The following is a 9424-nucleotide window of genomic DNA, read 5'->3' as shown; positions in this document are numbered from 1 at the left end:
AAAAAATACTTTAAAAAACTTCCCATAATTTATTAGTTAAGGAAATTCATTGTGGTAGCTAAGTCTTGTTTGAGTGCCAGCCAAAAATCACAGGAGAGCAATGAGATTAAAAAATTGACAAAGATGAAATATAAAATATTTTTGGGGTGTCCGGTTGTGGGGCCTGAACTCTGGGCCTGGGCGCTGTCCCTCAGCTCTTCAGCTCAAGGCTAGCACTCTACCACTTGAGCCACAGTGCCACTTCCGGCTTTTTTCTTTTTGCTTATGTAGTGCTGAGGAATCGAACCCAGGGCCTCAGGCATGCAAGGCAAGCGCTCTACCACTGAGCCACCTTCCCAGCCTGAAATATAAAATATTATATGCAGATATTATATATCAAAGTAGCATCTTATAAATGTGTGCTCTGTATAAGTGAACACCAATAATTGTATTTCCAAATGTTACAATACAAAATAATTCTAAAGGAATTGAATACATTTGGAGTTTGTATGGGCATAGCCTTATAAAATAATACAATGGCAACAATGAGAATCTCACTAATGTTTGAATCCTTTTTATCATACTGGTACTTCTGAATTTAAAAAATAAGCCTCAAAAAAGTGTCTAAGTAGCCTACAAAAGTTAAATGAACTGCAAGAATTCATACCAAAGACTTTTAGACATTTCCAGAACAAAATGAAGCTAATTGGTTGCTCTTGGGTCTGGATTTCAGAAAGCAAAGATGATCAATAAAAGCTCTGTGACAGTGCTCAGACCCTGAGTTCAAGCCCCAGAATTGCTACCAAAAAATCCTTTATTTCACATGAAGTATTTATGCTTCATGATCAGATATAGGCATGGCTTACAGGAAAGAACAGGGCTAAATTTTTTTTTCCTTTTGATAATGGTTCCTATTTTTGAGGAGTCAACACTCCATTTAATGCCTAATAAAAACAGTAAACTTTCATGAAGTAAGCCAGGCCCAAAGAATCATAGGTCCCATGGTTTCCCTTATTTGCAATAACTAGTACATGAGTAGGACACGTAGAAAAGGTCAAAAGCTATGTACATATGGCCGTATAAGATGATGTTAAGTGAAATAAACCCCAAGATAGGAACACAAATATTTTTTTTCTTTCTTGCTATTGCTTCTAATGTACTTATAATGTACCATGTGTTTGTTTCTTTGTGTGTTCCTCCCCTGGTATAACTCCTGTTCATTGTTTTTGATGTCAGTGCCCTGCATCTTGTATATACACTTCTCTAATTCAGGGAGGGGAAGGGAAAAAACAAAATGCTTAAATAGGGATACAGGTTGACCCATTGTAACAATGAGATGTACAAGGCACTATGTTGAGAAGGAACTTTGCAACTTTTGTGGGGGAGAGGGGCAGTTGGTAGGGGAAAACAAAAGAGGAGGCAGCATGCAGGATAGGAAATGTAATCGTTGCCTTGTTCATGTAACTGCAACCCCTCAGTACAGTATTTTTACAATAAAAAACATACAAAAATGAACAATATTTTGCATGCAAGTTGAAGGTTTTTTTTTAATTGATCCACCTTTGGCTGCTATGGACTGATTCTATGAACCCTAGCAAGAAAGTCTGCACCCACACATCCAAAACTGTTCTGGATAAAATAAGAAGTGGTACATTGCATTCCTATTCAACTTTTTACCAAAATAAAATGTATATGATTGGCTGTCATGTAAAACCAGAAGAATTCTTATCTTAGCTCTTTCAAAACGCACTTGAAAAGCCAAGAATAAATCAATGATGAAAACTATGGCAATTCTATGCAGTTCCCAAAGCAGTGTGATCATGAAGGGTTATAAAACAAAACAAAAATTTCAGTGAGGAGGAGGTAGTGGTTCAATTCACATTTCTTGAAAGATGCCACATTATCCATGTCACTGCAATTAACAATGAGTAACCAGGTGGTGACAGTTCATTCCTGTAAACTTAGAATCTTAGCAGGCTGAGATCTGAGGATCAAAGTTCAAAGCTAGCCTGGAAAGACAACTCTGACAGACTCTTATCTCCAATAACGAGAAAAATGTTGGAAATAAAGGTGTGGCTCAGTTGGTAGAGCACTAATCATGAATGGAAATGCTGAGAGCATAAGTCCTTCAGTAGTTCTAGCCTTAGTATCTCTTTCACTCTCTCTCTTCTCTCTCTCTCCCCTCTCTCTCTTCTTTCTCTTCTCTCTCCTCTCTCTCTCTCTCACACACACACACGCGCACACACACACACATTTTGATTAGCAATTAGTTAGAAATAGGTAGTTATGATAATATAAAATCTCTGATGCTTTTCTAGTTATTTTGATGTTATTTGTTAATTTTCCTGGAAATCCAGGAAGAAGGAAAGAAGGAAGGAAGAAAAGGAAGGAAGGAAGGAAGGAAGGAGAGAGGGAAAGAGAAAGGGAAGAAGGGAGAGAATGAGATATGAAGGGCAGAGGTAGGGAAGAACAAAGTCATAATTAATAGTTCATGAAAAGAGTTGAGCCACAGAAAATTAATATTTAAAAACCAAACTGGATCTTTGAAGATAAAGAGGAAGAAGAAATTTTAGAGTACATAAGAAGTAATGGAGAGTAATAAATGAATAGCAGTGAGCATTAAAAGTTGTAAAAATAAATGCATTTGGAAGTCCTAGTTGAGTTTATAGATAGATACTTTATCATAGAGTAATATGTGAAAATTCTCCTACATATGTCCTGATAAAGTCACCCAGACAAAAATAAAGGACAGGGTCTTGGTTTTCCTACGAATTCACTACAGCCAACTAGGTGCTTTTCTGAAATGACTAAGCCTGTGAAATGCAGTTCTTTGTGTTGAGATGTAGCATTTCTCTTTAGATAGTAAATTGAACCTTGCTCTCACATGTTTGAAACACTAATCCACTGAGTTAATCGATCCCCAATTAAATTATTAATGATGATACAACAATATAATTTGCCATGAAAGTCATTGTTTGTTAAGAAAAATATGAGCAAGTAACATTGGCATTTCAAAAATAATGAGTCTCACTCACAATAAGCAAAAGGGTTCAACAGATCTGCTGGACTGATCTGGTGTGAAATAATTGCATTGATGACTTTCTTCAGGTTGTCATCACTATATATCGCCTGGAAATCATTCTGAACAGCTGGCTGCTGTTATTGTGTATCTATTTATAAAGCTGTCCTCTTCAACAAAGATGGGGTCTTACAAGCATCTGTCTGCAGCCAGTTTTTGTCTCTCATGAAAAGATGATTTTTTGCAGACCTTAGTTCTTGTCAGCTCCCCTCCCTCACACACCCCTGTTTCCCCCTATTCAACATCCTCTTCTGAATCTTCTTTATTTATACATTGTTTCTATTAACAGATCTGTCCTATCCAACCAAAATGAAAACAACCCTGAATTAATTAAACCATGACTGGCTTCTGTCATATCATAAACCAAATGAGATTATGCCTATCCTTGTGCTTACAAAGCCTACTTCCAAATGCAGAAAGGGAGACAGCAAAAGTTCTTCAACTTCTCATTTCCTTTTTGTAGAACTTCTTGATTTTATATGATGTTTTACAGATGCAATTAAATAAAGAGGAGTAGAAGTCATTTGAAAAACTGCTTCAAATTAAAGAATAACATTTCTGGAAGAATTACAATTGAAAAATTTCATCTTAAAGATATCCTGTTGGGTGTGTATATCCTAAGGAAAATTAAACAAATATGAAGAGGAAATGACAGCTTAGTGGTGGCCCATTCTAGCATCTGCTCCAGGATTGAGCAGTTGATGATTCTATTTTTTGACAGATAAAGTTCAGGAAATAAATATCTAATGGAAAATGTCTAGATACATTTATATAGCCTGTTAGGAATAGGGTAAAATCAGCAGTTACAATAGAATATTCTGCAATGATACAAATGTTTTTTATCTGCCATTAGCCACATGTGGCTAATGAGTACTTGAAATGAAACTAATAAAACTGAGAAACTGAACATTACCTTTACATAAATAGAACTTTATAAAGTGTAATAGCTACTTGATTTGCCATTCTGAATAATAAAAGTTCTAATCCTATGAACAATTTTAAACCATAATTCTATTTGTGAGATTAATAGCAAATAATACACAAATATCAACATGTATATTCACACCTTACATGGAAAAATCACTGCAGAATATGTGTCTTTTTACCTATAATGAAATATATTCCTGGCACACATACACTTTTTGCATTCTTTCACTGATATTTCACAAAGGTGAATGAATTTTATGCTGCTTTGTTTTAGTTTTAGTTTTAGTTTAGCTTTTACAGTGCTGGGGGATCAAATCTAGGGTCTCACACATTAGGCAAGTCCTCAACCACTACGTTACACATCTAGCCATTCATAAATGTTATGTTTCCAAAGCTTGGAAGTTGATTGAAATCAAGAAATAACAGTGTAAGTTTTAAAATAAATAAAATGACTTAAAAAGGGTTTTGAAAATCATTTAAAAACAAATTGAATTTGTCAAAAACAAAATCAACGAAGCTCAGATAATTTTAAAGCTAATCCTGCTGCTCTAAACATGGATGAACCCACAGAATATTGTGCTAAGTTAAATAAGCCTTACAGAGAAGGGAAAATGATACATCAAACTACTCACCTAAGAAAACTAAAGTAATCATAGTCACAGAAGCAGAGAGGAGAATGGAGGTTCCCAGGCACCAGAGGAAAGGGAGAATGGCATACAGCGGGCAAGGCAAGGGACCCAGAGTTTCAGTGGTAGGAAAGGACTAAGTCTTGTAGATCTACTAACAACACAATATCTGCAGTTTCTAATACTCTATTATGTACTCAGAATTTTCCTGAGACAGTAGGTCATATAAAAAATGCTAGTGTAATAACATTAATAGCAATAAATTAAAAGGCAGGGTAAAGTTCCATAGGTGATTGACAGGGTTATGAATACCATACAATCATGGTGACGGTCTGACTTGTACACTTATCACTAAACTATAGATATAGTAAATAACATACAATAGATACTTATAGCTTTTGGTGTGTTAAAAACACAAACAGGCAGGGTTTGAAACATGACGGACGACGTGGACCAGCAACAAACTACCAATACTGTAGAGGAGCCCCTAGATCTCATCAGGCTCAGCCTGGATGAGCATATTTATGTGAAGATGAGAAATGACCAAGAGGCAGATTAAATGCTTATGACCAACATTTAAATATGATACTGGAAGATGTGGAAGAAACTGTGACCACCATAGAAATTGATGAGGAGATGTATGAAGAGATACACAAATCAACAAAACGGAATATTCCAATGCTCTTCGTCCGGGGAGATGGCATCGTGTTGGTTGCCCCTCCTCTGATAGTTGGCTGAAACGAAGAATTTATCGTGTGTAGAAAGTAGGAGACTGTACAATTGCAATTGTACAATGTACAAGACGTTCAGAGAGAGAGAAGCCTGCTTACTTTTTGATATTAAGACATGATCAAAGACTCTTCCGCCCCAAGATGAGTTGCACTGCAAGTGACTTACAATTTCTTCAGCTGAATTCTTATTTTTCTCTATTTAGTCTAATGAACATGATCACCAACTGCTGGAAAAAAACCCACAAACAACATTTTTACACAGAAGTATTGTTGTTATCATAGTGAGATTAACATAAAATAAGATTTTTCTACTTTAAAATTATACCTAGGAGGATAGGTAAATTTCTCATGGAGACCAAGAGTAGAACAGAAATATAGCTAGGATTGAAGTGAATGGGAAACAAAAAAACTAATACTTGTCCTTGTTTTGACACTGGCTTCCTTGTAGCCCTTCTCTTGCTCCTTGCCCCTTTATCCCCTTCCCCTCCCTTTCCCTTCCCCTTCATCCCTTGCACCTCCTCACACCTCCATCTTGTGCAAGTAGTTAGTATGCTCTTCCCCCAATAAATTCTTTTCTGCCTGAACCATGTGTCAGTTTCCTTTAGGCTAACCCTTACATAATGGTGCCAAGACCTGGGAAGGGGAGAGTATCAGAAGTTGCCGGACTCCTCTTCTTTCTTTCTGAGGGTCAGTTCGCTGTCTGCCCCCAAACCCCCGGCTTTCTTGAACCCAAACTGCTAAAAGCTGGAGTAACCTCACCTTGGACTTCTCATCTTTACCATTGTTAGCCATGCATCCACTACACCATCTACTGTCTGTGCTTGGTGAATGACTCCCAGTTCCCATCTATTTTCTACATCCTCGTAGACTTCTCCCTTCTTTGTCAACACCATAAACCCTCTCTTGCTCATCCTTCTCTCTCTGTCTGTCTCCTGTCTCATAAGCCTCCCAGCCATCTAGAAATTTTCCTTGTCTTGTAGGAATTCAATCCTCAATATCTCCCCTCTCTCTCTTTCTCTCTCTCTTTCTGCTTGTGCCCTTGAGAGTGAGATGCAGACTGGGTCCCTGGGAGCCCCCCTCTAGTTTCTCTCTTAAGGTTAGTTATCCTGGCTTAAATTCTCTTAGCTAAAACTATCTGACTTTCTCTGTTTCTCCTAGAGATCACCCTCATTGTTACTGTGTGCCCTGCCTTTCTAGCTGTCTGCTGCTTGTCTGCTTGCTTGCTTGCTTACTTAATAAAGCTCCACCAACTTTTCTTACCATCCTGACTTGGTTTTGCCATCTTAACCATGTGGTAGGTTTTCCTGATACCCCCACACTTCTAACAAGCATTCAAAGGTCAGTTTGTATGCTAACCAGAAATCTGCCATGTTGGCCACTTGGTACAGTTTTCATGCGACCCCTATCCACCTAGCAAGTGTCTAAAGGTCAATTTGTATGCTAATGTGTCTCTTTGACAAATTATTTGAATGGTTTTCTTTTAACTGGCACCACAGGCCAAAGGAGGAAAATGAGCAATTTTATAAGATAGAGCCTATGAGTAAAGTTGGCATGTAATTAATTTGTCTCTGATTTAAATAAAGTCAAGATTAATACACTGATGTGAAATCAGCATCTCATTCTTTATGTCCATCTATGAAAGTAATTGTGCACTGTTTGTCAAGTTTTTAATATGTGTTTTCCAAGTATGTAAGCTACCACCTAGATACAGAACTGACAATGTTTTCAATCTTAAGTCGTATCACAAAGAGCTATATCCAGTTAATAGTTGCTGTTTAAAACCTATCATCATGTCTACAGTGTTTTGTCATTACAAATGTTACCCTTTGTAGCATTTACCCAGACCCACAAAGAGATAAATGACTCTGGAAAGTATTTGTTGGTAATTCCTAACAACTTACAGGTAAGCTCTGCTTGCTTACTATTTTTATTGAGCTCCTTGTTGCTTCAATTGGGAATAAAAGGGTTTTATGGTAAATGCTCACTTAATCTGAGGTTTGCAGTTTGAAGCCAGCCTGGGCAGAAAAGTCCTTCTGAGACGCCTAACGCCAATTAAATACTCAAAGACTAGAAGTGGAGCTGTGGCTCAAGTTTTAGAGCTATAGCCTTGACCAAATAGCTCAGGGACTGTGCCCAGGCCAATGTGCAAAAATGTCAACTGGGACAAGCAAGCCAACAATGAACACCTAGACCCCTGGGACAAAGCTAATCCTGGAGATGAGAGATCATGGAGAGGAGTTATCACATCCTAAATGAAGTCACTCTGTGCCTACCCTTTCAAAACTAACCAAAGCCTGAAGATCAAAAGAAGGGAGTTAATAAGCATGCATATCTAATGTTCATACCTGTCTTCTAAATAAAAAAGAATTTAAAGTGTGTCTTAAACTCATGACAGTTCATCTTGGCAGTTTCCTGGATCTCCCATAAATAGTCTACAATCCAGACATCTAACAAGGCCTGTTGATGGGCCCTTATCACTCTAATCCAGCCCCAGCTTCTGACTACTTATTCCTAACCAGGTTACCATGCTCTCCCCTTCCCAGTGGCCAGATGTCACAGTAGCTTGAGACATTTTCCACCAACTACAGGACCACCTGGAATGCAGGAGATAGGAACTAGCCAAGTCATCCAATTTTAATTTTCTGCCCTGAACCCATCCTTTTGCTATTTGTGTGTCCTCTAATACTTTTTCTTATTACTCAGCTCCTGCCTTGTAAGATTTCTTTCAGATTTCACTCAAAAACATTCACACATGTTCACCACCAAAGAGCAGTCATTGCTGTCTTCTCCCTGACTGGACCACAATTCTGCCTTCTACCCCTAATGTTGATGTCTCTTGTTAGGAGGAAGTAGACAAAGAGGACTAGCACTCCTTTATAACTATCAAAAAGCTGGAATGTTAGGTCTGCTTGAGAAAAATGCCCCATTCTCCATTGTTCTTCCGCAGTGTACATGTGGCCCCTTCCTCAGAATCCCCTCCGCCCTCCGCAAGCATTCATAACCCAGGTAACCAGAGCATCTGAGGACAACGGGAGGTCCAAGGCTGAGGTCTTTGCTGTGGCCACACCTCTTTCCTGCTCTCTCCCTATATGTCAGTCTCCATCATTAGTTTCCCCCTTGTTTTGCCCCTGTTCCCCTTAAAGCCTTTCCTTTTCCCTTTGCTCCTTTCCCATATTTCCTTCCCTTTTCCTTTCCCTTCGTCCCTTGCACTCATTGCATACTGCAGGTAGGCAGTATGTTCTCCTCCCAATAAACTTTTCTACCTGGAAAAGAAACCCTAACATTTGTAAATCTCTTTCATCTTCTTTTCTTTTAGTTATGAAGCTAATCAGTGATTTTTATGTAAAAGAGTAATAAACTTTTAGTTTCCTAATTTAAAAAAATTATATTTATATATGCTACTAACAGTACATATAATTTTATACTAATATACATTAATATTATGTAGTGTTAGACTACTAATAATGACACTTCTGGCTAATTTAGAGACAGTTGTGGCCAAAACACTTTGCATTTACTATATTATGGTGAATCTTTGAGATAGATCTATTTATCCAGTGTTAGAGATGAGAAAAGTGAGGTTCAAGATGGCAAAGTGATTTTCATTTAACCTATGCAAGAGCAGGAAAGTTATTGGTGCTTAGAATTACTTTTATTTACACTAATTCTCCAGCCATACTGTCACATTCTCCTGCAATCTGATTCACTCTTGCCTACCCAGTGTGACTTGCTGCTAAACCATGCTTGTAAAGATCTTGAAGAGACAAGTCACTATCTCACTGTTCATAGATGTCTCCTATGCATTCCAGGCTTTGTTCTCTTTGAGCTCAGCCTGTTCTCTACTGAGAACAGTACAAATATACGAATGAACCCTATCTTAATACACCCACTGAACATTTCCTGTCTCTCGCTAGCACTCACAGACTCATTCCATGATGTTGCGCTCTCCCTTCTACCTCAAACAAGTTGGCTATCTGTTTTCTGTGATAGCATTAACTTGTTTTCCTTTACAACTATTTTTGACTCACTTCATCTTGGGTGTGTCATCTATTACTTTTATCTTGTTTCCTCCAAACTTTACA

At 37.9% G+C, this 9424-nt stretch overlaps 1 pseudogene; it reads left to right on the top strand.

Moving 5' to 3' along the window:
- Positions 1-5040: 5040 nt before the first annotated feature.
- Positions 5041-5353, top strand: LOC105982787 (annotated as a pseudogene).
- Positions 5354-9424: the final 4071 nt, after the last annotated feature.

The sequence above is a fragment of the Dipodomys ordii genome, unplaced genomic scaffold (assembly GCF_000151885.1).
Source record: "Dipodomys ordii isolate 6190 unplaced genomic scaffold, Dord_2.0 Scaffold17, whole genome shotgun sequence".
In the NCBI taxonomy this organism is placed as follows: domain Eukaryota; kingdom Metazoa; phylum Chordata; class Mammalia; order Rodentia; family Heteromyidae; genus Dipodomys; species Dipodomys ordii.
The sequence above is the reverse complement of the archived record's forward strand: the minus strand, read 5'-3'. Positions and strand labels throughout refer to the sequence as shown.